This window comes from Aphelocoma coerulescens, chromosome 4, assembly GCF_041296385.1.
Source record: "Aphelocoma coerulescens isolate FSJ_1873_10779 chromosome 4, UR_Acoe_1.0, whole genome shotgun sequence".
NCBI classification, from domain to species: domain Eukaryota; kingdom Metazoa; phylum Chordata; class Aves; order Passeriformes; family Corvidae; genus Aphelocoma; species Aphelocoma coerulescens.
In genome coordinates this window covers 58,531,520-58,547,692 of record NC_091017.1, presented here as the reverse complement: position 1 = coordinate 58,547,692, position 16,173 = coordinate 58,531,520, and the positions used below count along the sequence as shown (strand labels likewise).

The window sequence follows — 16,173 nt, the reverse complement described above, 5'->3', positions numbered from 1 at the left end:
AGTATTGCTTCTAACAACTAGTTCATCAGAGGAAAAAGCTTTTCTGATTAAGCAATTGCAACACCAGATTTAAACAGTTTTCAGAGCTAATGTATTATTGTTTCACAGAAATGAAAACAAAAAGGGTCAAATTGATCTGGTTGTTTTTCATCTCTTAAATGTGCAAAGGCAGAGACTGTAGATCAACTTGCCCCTAACAAAGCACAAAGTGTGCCATAAGGAGGAAGATGGCTCCAAAAAATCATTTTTTGACCTCACTATTCCAGGTGGTATTTATTCATATTTTCTGCTCTGTCTGTAATTTCAGTATCGCAGTAGTGTCCAGTGTGTGTTCAACAGTGTTCTACAAACAGTGTTCTACAAATACTTCCTAATCTGATGAATTACTTTAGCTTCACATTCATATTGCCTTGTCCAATCCAGGTTTTTTTCTATCACTCAGTCCTCTGACCTAGCATAAGCTACTTCATGACCTTGGCTCATTTATCTTTTCTACTACCCTTCTCAGTTCACTTTTTCCCTTTTTGCTAGAATGGCACACAATCTTTAGATTGTTCTGCAAATGATATATTAATATCATCAAAATTCTACAGTGTCTGGATCCAGTAATATCTGGAAGACTAGACACTAAGGACCTGTCCCCTTTTATTTAGAAGAGAATTTTCTGATATGTATCCCTGCATATAATCTTACAGTCCTTGTGTGTGGGGTGAAAGAAGCAGAAATAAAAAGTCTCTATTCACTACTCTAGAGAGACTACTACTCCAGAGCCCCTACTCACTATCCCACTTTGGTAGGCTTTTGACGCTTTGTAAAGACATAAGTTCAGAACATAATGTTGTGGAGTGATTCTTAAATGCTTCTCTGATAATTTAAAAGGGTATTTCAAGTCTTCAGTATCTTTCAGAAGACAGTGGCACTTTTCAAGCTTTCAACACTACAATTGTTTTAAACTGAAATATTCTGTCCTCAAGTTTTAGCTGTTTGCACTTGTTGTTCATGGTTCAATACAGCAAGCCTTTGCTTTTGCATGTCTTACACAATTCCAACATATTCATTCCGTATGACTATACATCTAAGCAAGTGGCTCCCATATGTTTTAAGGTACGGTAAAACAACACCAACCAAACAGCAACCAATAGAATGACCTGTCCTACTCCTTCCCTGCTCTTTTGCTTGTCTCTCTGCAAATTTTCATTAAGAAGACCTGAGGAAAAGCTACAAACAAAAGTATCACAGATGGAAAAATTATTTCTGATCAGTTTCCTACTCTGAGGCAAAAACAATGGGCAGGGTATGATGGAGCACAGGGAGTAAAGACCTGCATCTCTCAGAGGGAGGGCTTTCCTTAAGTTTGTATAGAATTATGAATTAATTTTGAAACATCAGTTTTGTAAAGAGAGCTAAAAAAGTAAGGAAAACCAGTTTTGCACTACCATTAACTTATGATATTCAACAGAACTGTTTTTCTCCTGTGTTTATCTCTAGAATCTAAGATTTTATTTTTATTTTAAAGTATATTAAAATATTAGTAATATGTAAAGTGAAACAATGTGAACATTGTTTATGCCCCAGTAAATAAATAACATTGGTTTATATCTGTTTGACTAAAACTAGGAAAGTCTTTGCAATTATGTATTTCATCTGTTAAAATACTGCTGCAATTTGAAGCTGGAAAAGGACCTGTAGAAAATTAAGATCTCTTTCTCACGTGATCAAATTAATATACAGAAATATCTTTTTGAAAATATTATACAGAAGCAAACTCTTAGACATAAGCCATTTTAGTTTTCTCAAGACTTTTATAAATCAGGAAACATTCTTGTTTCAGCCTACAGTGTTAAAAATTACATAAGGCACAGACTTCATAGGAAAACTGGGTGAAGGAAAGATTTTGATGAAGTAGTATATCACGTTCTACAGAGAAACAGAATTTATGCTAAGATGAAAGAAAAGACTCTCTTTCTCCCCTTATCAAACACACCTGCAGCCAATAAAGGAAGACTGCCACTATTTTCCATTCATGTCATCTCTCCTCTCCATCATCTTCTTAAGTAGACAATACTGAGATAGCACTGTGATGACTAATCTTTTGCTATCTTCAATTAACTGATGCCATTGGATTAATTTATTTCAGCATCTTGTCCCCCTCTGTTCAAAATGTTATTTCTGAAATTTTAGTAACATCTATAGCTTCTTGCATTCCAATAGGCTACAGTTCTTGGAGAAAGGTAGCACTGTTTTTGGTTTGTGAAATTTTACTGAAACTGTTCCCTGAATGAAGTAATTTAGTTTGAGTACACCTTCTATATTACTTGTATTGAAATGCAGACTTTCTGGTGTGATAAATTTAGAGAAATATCATATCTCATCACAAGATTCTACAGCATTTGGTCTGCTCTGATGTAACTTTGATGTATATGGAGAGAGCCATTTTTCTTTGGGGGATGGGATTGCTTTTCCCTTTAATGAATGATTGCCTTTTGTTTCTTTGCTTCTTCTACTCCCCACAAAAAAGCCATGGAGATTTATACAGAGGAACTTTTAGATGGCATGAGATGTGACTTCAGGTCAAACCCAGGCATTATTTACGCCAAAAAAGTAAAATGCATTGCATTTTATAGTGGTTCAAGACTGTGGATCACAATATTGAAGCTATTATGAAAGGAAACCATCATTGCACTACTAGAGATCCAGCCTTCCATTGTATAAGTTGTACACACAAATCCTCCTGCAATGGGCTGAATATTTCCTTTTAACATTTGTGTGATGTTCAGTAGACCATTTACAGGTTCATTTTATTTGAGCAAATGTACCATCATTTATCTTATCCTGTGCAAGTCTTGCATGTCCTATGACAGTTTTCATTTAAACGCTTATTATTCACTTCTTTTTTTTGACTTCCCATTCTTTGCAGTCCTGTCTGGTGATGGAATTTCTCCCTTTAGTAATTCTTTTCCATTTTGTAGGGATTCCATTCCTCTGCATGATTGAATTTATCCTGCTTATATACAAACTACTCTTGGCAGGTTAACTCTTTCATCACTTACATCTGCAGACACCCAAAGCCTGCATGCTTTTGCTTGTTATCTGTTTCCAAAAATTTTCGTGGGTATGTGAAAAGGGCAATACTGCCATTTTTATTCTGGAAAAATATAGCTCACAGTCACAGAAAATTAAAACAGATGAGCCCTCTTTTTCAGTTTTAGAAATGAAATGACTGTTTGTTAGACAGTGGCTTTTCTTTTGAGATGCAGCACTAGCTCCTTTATATGTGTGGTGCACGTAAATTATTGAGCTTCACATAACTTTTACAGTTCTTGCTTTTACATGTAGCTAGGCAGTAATGTAATTAAAACATACACCTCTGAAATAAAAAGACATCATAGTCTTTTGCATTTGATTCAAACTTTAAGCCTTAATTTGTGGTTTTGTTTTGTTTCTTTGCTTAAAGTTCCTGGCTAAGGTTTTTTTAATGTAGCCTAAGACAGGCTTACTCTTTTTAATGGACTCTATTAAAAACACAGCGAGCCTTCATTTTCTCTGTGAATTTACTTGATGTTATACCAGTACCACTTTCAAAATGCTTCTGGTACTATTTTTCTTTTGTGAATTCGTCCATGTGGTAAGTGGTCAGAACAGGATCTCCATAAGATTTGGATCACTTGCTTAACCTGCAAGGTAAGCTGTGAGCAGGTTGGTAAGTCAGCTTTGGCTCCGTAGAGAGACTGGATAAATCAATAAAAGGGTGCCATGGATGTATTCAAGCAGAAGATGGGATTCACTCCATGCTTTCCTCTTTTTCTATTTCATGAAATTGATTTTTTCTCACCCCACTCCCACTTATCCCTGCAAACTAACCCATTAGTTGAATTTTGTTATGAATAACTCTAATTTTTCTAGTTGATCAAAACTTTTGGTCTTCTTACCTAAGCTTTTTAGTCTTTTACTTAGCAGTTATGCATTTTGCTACTTCTCCCTTTGCTGGGGATATTTGGCCTAGTTGCTAGGTGTCAGGGGACACCTAGCTTTACTATATTTCCCTTTCCTGCTTTACTATATTTCCCTTTTTTGCTTCCTCATATTTTTGGGATGAAACAAAGCATGAAGCTCTTTACTGAAAAATCTCTTCTATTCTTCTGAGTACTTGTATTCTATTTCTTACGTCTCTCATCTGGCATATTAATTTCTTAGCTGTTGCACATTTAGCACTTCCCAATCTGTTACCGACTGTCCAGATGTTATTAATTAGATCTGGAAAATATGATGCAAAACCCTCTCTCTGAAGATTAGCTGGAATTTAAATATGAATGAGAATCCCTACTTGACCTTGCTGAGACAAAGAGTGTTAATAATTCTGCTGGGCCATCTTATAGCTGTATTTAAGGACTCTTCTGCTAACTGAATTCATGCTAATTTTTTGAGGTAAATCTTTCTAATTGCATACAATTTGTTTTTAAATGCAAAAAATAATATATTTTCAGTGAAGAATTAAGATATCATAATACTTTTTTTGAAGACAACAGGTAAAAGTGAATTTGGGAAAACTAACATAATGCTTTATGGAAGGTATAATTTGTTCAGCTTTGCCCTAACTATTGCAAGCATATTTTTAAAGGGAAAGTCTGAGGACAAGGATGTAACTTTCAGGTTTGGGGGTTTTTTGTTCTGTTTTGTTTTGGGGTTTTTAGACAAGAACTATTTTCTATTAAATTGGATGTAAATTTTCAATCCCTGTCACTTTGGAGAAGTATTGTTGTTCTGGTCCTAGATAGGGAATTAATTTTCAGAGAGTGGAATCTGTAATGTATAAGAACATTTGTGATGAGGAAAGAAGATATCATGAATGTGTCTGATCTTCAGGATTGACTGCCTCTAATCTGTCCTCTCTTCTTCACCATCTGTTTTTACTCCACCCAAATCACCTGCGATGTGTTTGTTACCAACTCAGCTGGGCAGCAAGTAAATAGCAAAGCTCATAAAGGAACTCTGTAGGTAGAGAAGCTTTGTAAGATCTACAGATTGAAGAAGTACAAATGTTAAATTCCTTGTTTAGTCTGAAGTGCTCTCTAGTACCTGTCATATATCTTAAACAGAGGGAAACACTTTTTATCTGTCGTTAATATACACAAACTGAGGTTTGTGAAATAATTACTTTCAAGGCTTTAGGGTCATGCAACATATGAGCAAGGTACTGATCACCTTATTTATGATAAGGAGCAGTTCTCTTTTTCAGTACTACTATCAAGATTGTTGCTCTTGTTTTCTCTTCTTCTAAGGATAATCTTGGGAATAATCTGTTACAGACTGAAGTGTGCAAGAGTATAAACTGTTAGGCCTGCAGATGAACTTTAGAAGTTTAATTGTGGGGAGTGTTGAAAAGTGTGGGGTATGCCCAGCCACTGCCCTGGAGGGACGTCTGCTGGAGGGATGGTCTGTCAGTTCGATCCTCAGGGACTTCCGCCCTAGGTGGGAGGCGAGGGTCTCGAACTGTCCCCCTCCAAAAGTCCTGCTAAAACGTAGGTCTATCTTCAGAGGAGCAGCACACGAACAGCTGGTTCTGTCTTGGCGATCAAGACGCAGCTCAGGCCAGGTCCGGGGTCCGGGGTCCAAGGCTGTTCGGGCACCGGTTATTACAGCTGGAGAAGGGGTCCGAAGCTCTGACCCAGGAAGAGATGACCGGTCCAGGGAGATGGTCCCAAAAGGAATCGCCTTCCCGAGGTCCAGTGTCTTCCCTCAGCTGCTGGCAGGAGGGCCCTTGCAGAGGCTGTCAGCTCTTTAGTGATTCTCAGCTCGTGATTTCAGCTCAGCTCTGCAGGGCACCTCCAGGCCAGACCAGACCAGAGAGAGACGAGAGGCTCGTGTGGCTGGTTCCACACGGAAGGAGCTTTATTATGTGTCCACTCTGGCGAAGGGAGGAGCCAGGGATAGAAGCCCTCTCTGAGCCACAGGGGCCCACTGAGCTTGCTTTTATAGGGATACAGGGGATCAGCAAGGGACCAATGGATTACAGAGGATCTGGGACAGACCAATGGGTTACAGAATGATTTGCATAGTGTCTCCCAAAGGATTGTGGGTCTGCCTTTCCTTGCCTGACCAAAGAAGTGGTTGCCTTTCCAGGGAGTCCTGCTGGGAGATTGCTCAATCTCCTTATCTCAGCAGACGTCCCTCCAGGGCAGTGGCTGGGCATACCCCACAGAAAAGTATGGAATAATTCAGCTTAGGCTTCTATTCATGATGTTTAACATTTTGCAAAAAACATATCAGTATGATATACAGAGCAATTTTTGATACAAAATCCAATATATGTAAATTAAATGGAAAATATAGTGTGTACATTAATGTACGTATCTGCTGAGTCATTGAGAGAAATCTTATTTCTCAATGTAGACTAGATGTGGAAGCTGATTTGGTGAATCACACTTCCCTGGTGTCAAAAGCATGAAGGAGGCTTTCCCTGACCTTTTTTAAAACTGCAAAAGCCCCTAGCTCCCAAAAATTTCTGCAGTTCAGATTGCAGCATATTAGTTTGGGTATGATTTTGCAAGCCTTATTGGATACACCAGATATACATGCATTTGAGATTTTTTTTCTTTTTTTCTGCCTCAGAGTAATTCAATGATACACTCATCCTGCTACTTTTTATTGTCTTTATTTTATGTGAGATCTGGGAGTACTCAAATGCTCATGATTAATAAAAATGTAAAAATTGTCATTAGAAATTCTGTTATTTAGTACTGGGACATATTTCGTGTAAGTGATACCTCCTGGATGTTACTTCAGGTGTTTCAGGCAGTGATGTTAGAGTAAGCAACTTTGTTGGCACATAATTGTTTTCAGGGTTTTCATGATCTAAGCTAGTATATTAGCAATGCAACACAAGCACTATTATTTGGAAAATTTGATTACTTTGATTAATGTGAAAATATTTTTAGGCTCAAAAATATGTTAATCTATAAATTGTCAGTAGAAAATGCCTTAAATCCAGAGAAGACGTGGAATTAGTATTTTTATCATTCCTTTCCATGATACATTATAATTTTAGACTTATTACAAGTCAGTTCAATACTTCAGCATAATGTTAGTGTCCTGTTTAAAAGCTACTGTTATCTGTGTTTCAGGACGGCACATTTTTAATATCCTTCTTATCCTATCAGTGTTAATATCTTGCCCTGCTCTTTTCTTAATATTCTCCAATTGTCCTTTTTGCCTGTATGTGCATTAAGTCTTAATCACATACTATTGAAGATTGCTGTGGCTATATATAGACTTTCATACTTATAATATCAGTAGTGGGTATCTGCATACATAGGGATTGAAATTTCTCTTTTTTTATCTGTGTATTTCTGTAAAATAATGAGTATATGTATATCTATATAACTGTACATATACTCATGCTTCATGATGTTTCTTTCCCCTCTTGTCAGGTTCACAAGTCATAACTGAGAATTTCAACTACGTTAAGAATTTCACTTCAGATACGACATTGAAGAAGGTTTCTTAAGGGTAAATAGTTATACATTAGCTATAGCATGTTATACATTATAATTTTTCTCCTTATGTCCTCAGATCTGTACTTTTTATGTCTTTAGATCAGATTGTCAACACAGTCAAGTGAAAAATAATGTATATAGAATCATACAACCGTTATTTAAGTTGTATCAGACCTATGGATGCTTTCTAATCCTACACAGGGAAGTTTTTATTAGGTTGTTTGTTCAGTGCTTTGTCCAAAGTTGGAGATTTCAGAACTTCTTGAGAGCTTAACCACCCTTCTAAATAAAAAAAAAAAAACAACCAAAAATAAAAAAAAAAAAAAACACCAAATCACTTTAGTATCTAACCAGTGTTTTCCAGAAATTAATTACCCCAGGAAAAGGGAACTGTACACCTTTGAGGGGAGTATAGCCCCATTTTCTCTTTAATCTCTGATCAGGTAACTGTAGAAATATATATCTGATATCACAAGCTGCTTCTTCTTTTTCAAGCTAAACAGATCCAGCTTTCTCAGACTGTACTTATATACCCTGTGCTCCTGCATTTAAATATCTTGGTGGCCTCTGATCTACTTGTTCTAGTATGCCAGTATTCTTCTCACACTGGGGAGCCCAAAACTGGACACAGCATTCCAGATGGAGTCTTAGAAGTGCTGAATAGAGAGAGAAAATGACTTTTCTTTTTCTATTGACTACACCCTTAATAATACAACCTGGGATGTGTTTGACCTCCCTCACTGCAAGAGCACGTTTCTGGGACATTTTTCACTTTTCACCTGGATCCCAGATTTCTTTCTGTAGAACTGCCTTCTATGCAACTCGCATCCAGTCTTTACTGTTTGCCTGGGGTGATTCCAACCTGGATGAAGAATGTTGCATATGTTTTCATTTAACTTCAAGAGGTTCCTGTCAGATCATGGCTCCAATGTGAGGAGGTCCCTCTGAAGAACAGCCCTGCCCTCCAGCAAATTGCTTGCTCTTCTCAATCTGCCATGGTACACAAACTTACTGAGAATGAACTTCATTCCACACACCAATCACTGAATCACAGAGAAGGTGGCTGTAGGATGAAGACAAGCTCGATTCCCAGTATGAGTTCTATGTTCCAAAAGTAGTACAGATATTTCACTGGCCTTTTAGGAATAATACAAATCCAGCAAAGAACTGTCTCTGATTGAAAAGATATTATTAGACATAAATTGGTGAAAATTTGACATTTTCTTGTTTTTTGTGGAACAAAAATATTTTAAGAAGTTCAGATTTTGTTGCAACTAGAAAGTATTTTTAGATTGTTCCTCTACAGCATGAAAATCCCTCAAGAATTTGTACTCACTGAAGGAGTCCCGCTGATACACAGTTCATTACTTCAATTCATTAGTTGATCAAGTATGTTTTAGTGTATTAAATAAGATTAAATGAAAATATTGTAGGGTTTGGATTATTCTAGTGAGACTTCATTGTTCTGTTGTAGTTGGTTGATTGTTGTTGGTTTTTGTTCTATTCTATTAAACCCAATAATTTAGACTTCTGGCTTTTTACCCCTTTCAGCTCTCAGAGTCATGAGGGCACTAGTAGGCCTTAATGGCTTCAACACGCAGGGGTGTCCATCCAAACCCTGGCCCATGCACCCAGGATGCCCAGCTGAGTTCAGTTCTGGGTAGCCAGTTCATGGTGAGATGTGTCCAAGGTGTGCCTGCCTCCAGCCTTGTCTCTCCTTGCTGTGTGACTTCATGCCCAATGTGCAGGCCCCTTGTCTCCTGAGGTATGCTGTGACTTGGTTCCAAGCTTGCCTTTGGATCTGTATCTTGCTGCTCCTGACTGTACCCCATGAATTGGACTTTATGAATTGGACTTCAGATCTCGTTTTTTTTCATTTTCCCTAGTCTGGAAATGCTACTGGATCCAGCTTCCAGCAGCTGGCTTTGGTCAGAGCCTGTGGGGCATGGCCTATGCTGGGGTCACTGGCTCATGGCTAACTTTCCCTTAGGGAATGGCTTCACTTCTCTGGTCTATGCCAGCAGGCTAAAAGTCTATACCAAATTAATCCTGAAGAGATGCTCTTATAACCTTTTTGGCCAAATTTTAATTTTATTTGATCTTTTGCACTTTTATTCACCAAATAATTTTCCATTTAACATAATTGATATTTCCCCTTTCACCATAGGGACCTACTGGCAGATCACAAGCAGACTAACACAGTACAATATAAAATAATGAGGCTGATTTCTCTGAAGAAAACTGTCTTGCTACATGAAGTCTATTTTTCCATAAGTCCTCGTGAACAGTGCTTTAAAGACAGCAAAAATGAAAACAAATTATCATTAAAAATAAAAAAATCTTTTTTCAATAACACCACATAGAAGACAGGAAGGTGCCTTTTTGTCAGCTGAGCTAAAACAGAATGAGTGTACAGTAGGTATTAAGGGCCATGTCTGATTTTATTGCATTTTATATCCACTTAACTTACATTTTGGACTGGTAAAGACATAAATAAAAAGCCAAGACTGAACTGAGTCTCGTATATCAAAACATACTTAGTTGAAGCTTAGAGAAACTTCATCTATGGTTCTTGGAGTATTTTAAAAAACTTCACATCCCTATTCCTCATTCTTTTATTCACTTCACTTGAAAAACAGATTGCTTTGTATTACGAAGACTGTGTGAAAGCAATATTGCAATTTCTCTTCTTTCTTATCTGAAATAAGGGAATTCTAATTTTATTTTTTCATGTGCATTATAAAGAACACAGCATAACAAGAAGTGAATCTCTTTCCCCATCTTATTGAACCTATTCCTATTTTACTTTGCACTGAGGGTTATGTGACAGGGTTAGGGAACAGACCTATTTTTGAGAAGTAAACTCTAAGTAGGTCAACAGGAAAGAGTAATTTGTTCTCTGAAGCAGCCCCTCCTCCCTGGTTTACCTTGTATTAATCTCAAAGGACTCGTTATCTTCTCACAAGCTAACAGAAGGCAACAGTGGAATTTGTAAAGAGTATTTCAAGTCCTTTCCATTATAAATATTTACTGATGTTTCTAGATATTGCTCTGTGAAATGTTGTAGCAGTATTTATAGTAACTTTCTTATTTATGAGTATTTGTAGTAACAGTGTTAAGTCTATTACATATTTTTTATTTATCCTTTCAGATGTTTTTAATAACTGAATCCAAGGGTTATGAGTTCATTTTCTCAACTTTCTATTAGACTTCTTGGCAGTCTTTGTTATCTCTAACACCTTATCACCTGATAGCTATTTTAGTGGTTATCCTCTTGTTATCTAGTACAGCTGTTCTACTGTTTATTCAGGAGGCATTTGAACTTTATGTTATTGTAAGGTTGATTAATGTAAAGCATTAAAACGTTACTCCTGAAGGTCACAAGGAACACTTGATGATAATGTATAAATAGAAATACAAGTGTTTTGGAGGGAGGTTTTGGTTGGTTTTTTTGATGCTTGTGGTTTGTTTGTTTGGTTTGGTTTTTGGGTTTCTTTTTGGGGGGTGGGGTTTTTTTTGTTGTTTTTTTATCTTTTTTTCTTCGCCTATTTTAAAAAGCTGTCCAGAAGAATTGCTCTATTTTTAGGACATATTTTTTCAAGTTTTTCTCAATGTGATTGCAACATTTGTTTTAAAACATGGTTCTTCTTTCCAGCCATTAGGCTAAGAAAGAGGAGATCTGGCTATTATGTCTCTCAGCTAATCAAAGTCACTTAGTACCCTTGTTTTGCCCAATACACATATTTCAGAATAAAGGAGATAGAAGGATACTGCCATATTCCTGATTATCTGTAGCTGATGACTAAAATGTGTTTGGGATGATGAATACTTTTTTCTACAGTTATACTTACGTTCCTGAAACTGAGTGTAAAGTAAGGTATGTTTGTTGAGCTTCACCAGTTAGAGGATCAGTGAGCTTCACCAGTTAGAAATGTTATTTCAAGGCAAGAAAAATGCCATGGTTTATATAAAACAAGGCATAAGGAGAAAACAAATTATGTGCTCTCTGTTGCTGTAGTTTTTCCTGTACTTGGCATGCCAGACAAACTACACAAGTTTCCTGGCAAATGGATTGGGTTTTCAGTTATTAAAAGTTATTAAAAAATATCACATTGTTGCTAAGTACTTGCTTTTTAAAAACAAGGTATCTTTTCACCCTCTGTGTGAGTAATTGCCCGTCCTTCCACGTTGCATGTTACTTCGTGTGAATACTGGTCAGGATATTACTGCAGATGGTAATTGATCATCAGTTCAGAGAGAAATTCTGGAGGGGATTCTATAGTCATAAATAAAAACAACCAAACAAAAAAACCACATTGGGCTTATATGACAAATGAGTGCCACAGATTACTGTAATGTAGGTTGCTCTTGTTCTTCGAAAATTGGTGAGACTTGCCTCTTGCCATGCTACTGCCAGTCCTTTCTGATTGTGTTTGCTTGTTGTGCTCCTGGGCAATGTTCACAAAAACTGAGGGTGTCTGGGGGTATGGCATGCTGAATGCTGGCCCCAACACTAACACAAGGGTGCTGCTTAGTTGTTTTTCTGCAAGCAGACTAAGCTTGAATGAGTATACTACCTGCTGCAAATACCTGTTATCCAAAAGAGAAAAGAAAAAATACAACTTTGTTTTGGTTCCTGACTTCTACTTTCACCCTGTATCATCTATCCCAGCTCCATGTGCCTTGGCATCTAATGTTTTCAGATTCTGCAACAACCATTACAAACCCAGAACAGAAGTCCTTTCTACTCTGCTTTGTAACCCTGTCAGCCCAGGCCTTGCAGGCTTTTTTTTATCCTGGCTTTTCAAGCTGTGACAGTCTGAGTTCTTTAGCCTTTTTTTTTATTGTAGACATACAGGTCTTGGCAGCTAAATTTCCTGCACATTTAGAGATCACAGCCACAGAAATAAATTTCAACTCGCACAGTATGCTAACAGAAAAGTGAAAAGATTAATTGAAAGCGGAATACAGAGGGATAAAAAAAGAAACCAAACCACAAATAGAAGAGGGGGACCAGAGTAGCCAGCAGAGTTGCTGTGCTGGATTAGGTCCCAACAGAAGTCAATAAACTGTTTCTACATCTTCCTGCAAGTTGTCCTCCCTGTCTAGCCAGGAGAGCAAGAGGGCTGGATGACCTATTTCCCAGACCTCACACAGAAATATCAAATAGGAAGCTGCTAGTGTGAAGCAGTCAAAGAAATAATTGAAGGGTGCCTCTCCTGGCTCCTGCATTTCAGTTCAGGAAATCCTAGTTGGAGAGCAACCACCCTGAACTTTCTGGGAATCAAAGACTGTGTGAGTTGCAGCAGGATTGAGGGGGATATTTGGAGATGCTGAAGTCAGTGAAAGAACAGGGGGCTGCTGCTGATGCATTTGATTCCTCCCAAGCGTCTGCACACCAGTTGAAACAGACTAAATCAGGAATATACAGTTTTGGTCCCTAAATGAATCCAAATAATTCTAAGTGTGCACCAAGACAAAAAAAGTAAGGACTATTTAGTCCACTTTTAACACATATATAAATAGTTCTCAAGAAATGGATTTTTATTTTATATCTCTACAGCTTTCTAAGTTAATGAAAATTCTATACAGACAAAAAAATCAGGATGTTTTCACAAAATACTTTGTTACAGACAAAATGAGGTAGCTCAGAACATTACCAGCCTGGTTATTTTATCTGAATGAGTTTGGACATTTTTAATGTTTTATATTTTTCAGGAATACTGCATTAAAATGCACAAAGTCATTCAAAAACATGAAAAAAACCATTTTATTTTTCCTGTGTGGGAAGTGGCTGGTAAGCTCTCTAAGTCACCGATTAATCCATCTTATATTTCAGATTTCATTTTTCTTTGTTTAGGACTGACTTTGATGGATACCACATATTTTCACAATCCTTTCCACAGACCAAGTGATTGCTCATCAGGACACCTTTTAGAAAATTCTAAAGCAGTTCTCCAAAGATTTCAAGTATCATATATGATTTGACTATCAACTTGATTGAAGAAAAAGGTACATCTTACATATTTTTAAGGTATATCTGGAATATAAAATCTCTTTTAATTGTTTTAATTATTTAAATTTTTATGACTTTTAGATGTTAATTATTTTGTTTTGAGGGGTTTTGTTTGTGGTTTGGTTTTTTCTGTTGTTTTAGTGTGTGCATAGTTTGGTGGGGGGGTTCTGTTGTTTACTGGGGATTTTTGTTGTGGAACTAAGCAAAGTAGACAAATATTGCATTTATTTTAAAAGTGGAAATTCATTTTCCTGCAGATACTTAGTATGTTTCTTTAAACAGAAGGGGGATCTTTTTTAGCCAGTAACTAGATATTATATTTTCGGGGGGGGAGGGAAGGGGGGTGTTCTTGTTGTTGTTTTGTTTGTTTGTTTTTGGTTGGGTTGGGGTTTTTTTTGTTTGTTTGTTTTGTTTGTTTTGGTTTTTTTTGTTTGTCTTTTTGGAGGTTTTGGGTATTTTTTTCTTTGTATGGAAGGCATTTGCACAACTTGAAACAAGTTTCCTTACTTCAGAACTAGATTCTTAAATTTAGTACATCACTACCTTAAACAGGTTTATTTTGGATGTGAAATGTTACTGAAATCTTAAAAATAAAAACCCCAAACCACTATCCTTCCAGCTGTCATTGAACCTTGGAACATGCAGGCTACCTAGATAATGTCCAACTTCACTTTTAGGTTCTCTACTTAGCTACTCTTGTGCCTGTGCACATCTCCAGACTTTCAGAGTCCAATTAGTTCCAAATCAATCTAGACATAAATTTCCTCTGGACACAGAATTTAGGCATTCCTTCACCAAAACCTCTTGAAAGAGTAGAGCTCAGAGACAGACTATTCCTGAGCACATAGCTATTGGGTTCTATGTGTAAATTCTCTGCTCAACTGGAAAAGCTCATGAGTGGTGATCTAATTGTTAGAATTTCATATTAATATTTTGACAATGGGCTCTTTCCACTAAGTTTAAACATATACACTTAGGAGAATACTGCACAATAATGAGAGTATGACAATTACATTCTCAAAATTTCAGTGAAATATTCTAACTTTACAAAGGGGAGAATTTTGCATCCTGTGCTACCCTCAATGCTTTTTTACTAGCTAGCTCTGCATAGCAGGTAAGTTTCCTTCATCTCATCCTGATATACCATGCCAATTATGTTCATATAACTGGTAGCTGGTCTAAGTTCTTGACACCTTTCTAATAACTGAAATATATAAACTTTCTGACATTATTTACCCATTTACTGTGTTTTCCATACCTTGGACATTCAAATATGTGGAACACTAGGTGTGATATAATTAGAGACTAATAATGAAGCAAATCTATTAATATATTATTTCATAACAAAATAAAGATCTACTGGGACTCTCTTACAGCTATAATTTCTGTCTGTTTAGAGAAATACTTTTTCTTTTTTTAAGCTGTTCCTTGTAAGATCTTAAAGACGTCTTTTAAAAACTTAACTCATTTCAGAAATCATCTCAAACTCTTTTAGCATCTTATTGAAAACACACTGAGTTGTATTTGCTTCACAGAGAGACATAACAAAACTACTATTGATGATAAAAGCAATGAAAATGCAAATAATTTTATTTGTTTGTTTCTGTCATAAATTCTTAACAGAAGCAACACATTCACATATGAAAATAGACAGAAATGAGGGGTCTAGGATTTGGTTTTGGATAAGGAAATTTCATAAGGCCTAAATTACATCTGAGTTCCTTTGAAGAACATTTTGCAGTTCATGAATAAACAATTTTTCTAGAGACAACTATTAAGAAATATTGGGGATAAGTATTTAAGTGGTATATAATCTCTTTGACCGTAGTGCTCTGCGAATGTTTGTCTCTGGCGTTTCGTCCTTTGTTTAAATATGATTGTTTGCCTTATAAAAGCTGTTGAAAGATGAAAGGTTTTTTTCCCAACACAGTTTTGTAAATGTACGTACTCCTCCACCCCCAAACAACAATTTTATGTAATTCCCTTGTCTGATGGATCGTATTGAAGGGTAAAACTGTAAGTTCCTTGAGTCTATTTCTCAGCTATAACCACAATGAATAGACTATTTGACATCAATAGACAATGATCAGATCTATAAAAATAGGTACTCCATAGCATAAGAGATAGAAATTTATGATAGAAAACAGCAGATTTGCAACTGTAATTCAAGTATGCCCTTATAGCACCTTCTTTTTTTTCACCTGAAAGCCATGTTACAGTCATGTTAGTTTTTATTCATGTATTTTACGAAAACCAAGTTTTGAGCTGACACAGCTCTTTTAAAGGATTTACTACAAATTCAAGCACAAGATTTTAGAGCTTAGTAAGCTCTGATCAATATCTTGTTCTAATCTCTCAAGGGTCCATAATTTTTTCTTGCCTTACCACAACAAGAATGATAAATGTCAGTTGTAGATAGCACTGAAGCGGCAACACTCTACTTGTTTCACCTTCCTACTCACAGATATTCTTAGTTATCCAGGATTCAGATGTTTCAAACTGCTATTCTATTTCACCACTCTTTCCCCTTTGGTTATTCAAAGAAATGTTGTCAAATGACTGATAGAGTGGTGTTTATTCTAGACAGAAGAAATAGTGTAGAATACAGCAGAATATGCAAAATTCTCATTAATTTAGGCTGAAAATGTGGAATAGTGTTGGATT

At 36.5% G+C, this 16,173-nt stretch overlaps 1 long non-coding RNA gene across 2 annotated transcripts in view; it reads left to right on the top strand.

Moving 5' to 3' along the window:
* LOC138109101 (uncharacterized) overlaps positions 1 to 16,173 on the top strand; it is a 51,135-nt gene that overhangs the window by 26,785 nt on the left and 8,177 nt on the right. Inside the window, exons 2-3 of one of the 2 annotated variants that reach the window (XR_011150264.1) lie at positions 7,428 to 7,506; positions 13,354 to 13,505. This is a non-coding gene — a long non-coding RNA (uncharacterized lncRNA). Of the gene's footprint in view, positions 1 to 7,427; positions 7,507 to 13,353; positions 13,528 to 16,173 lie in introns of both variants that reach the window. The other variant, XR_011150265.1, reaches the window with a different exon arrangement.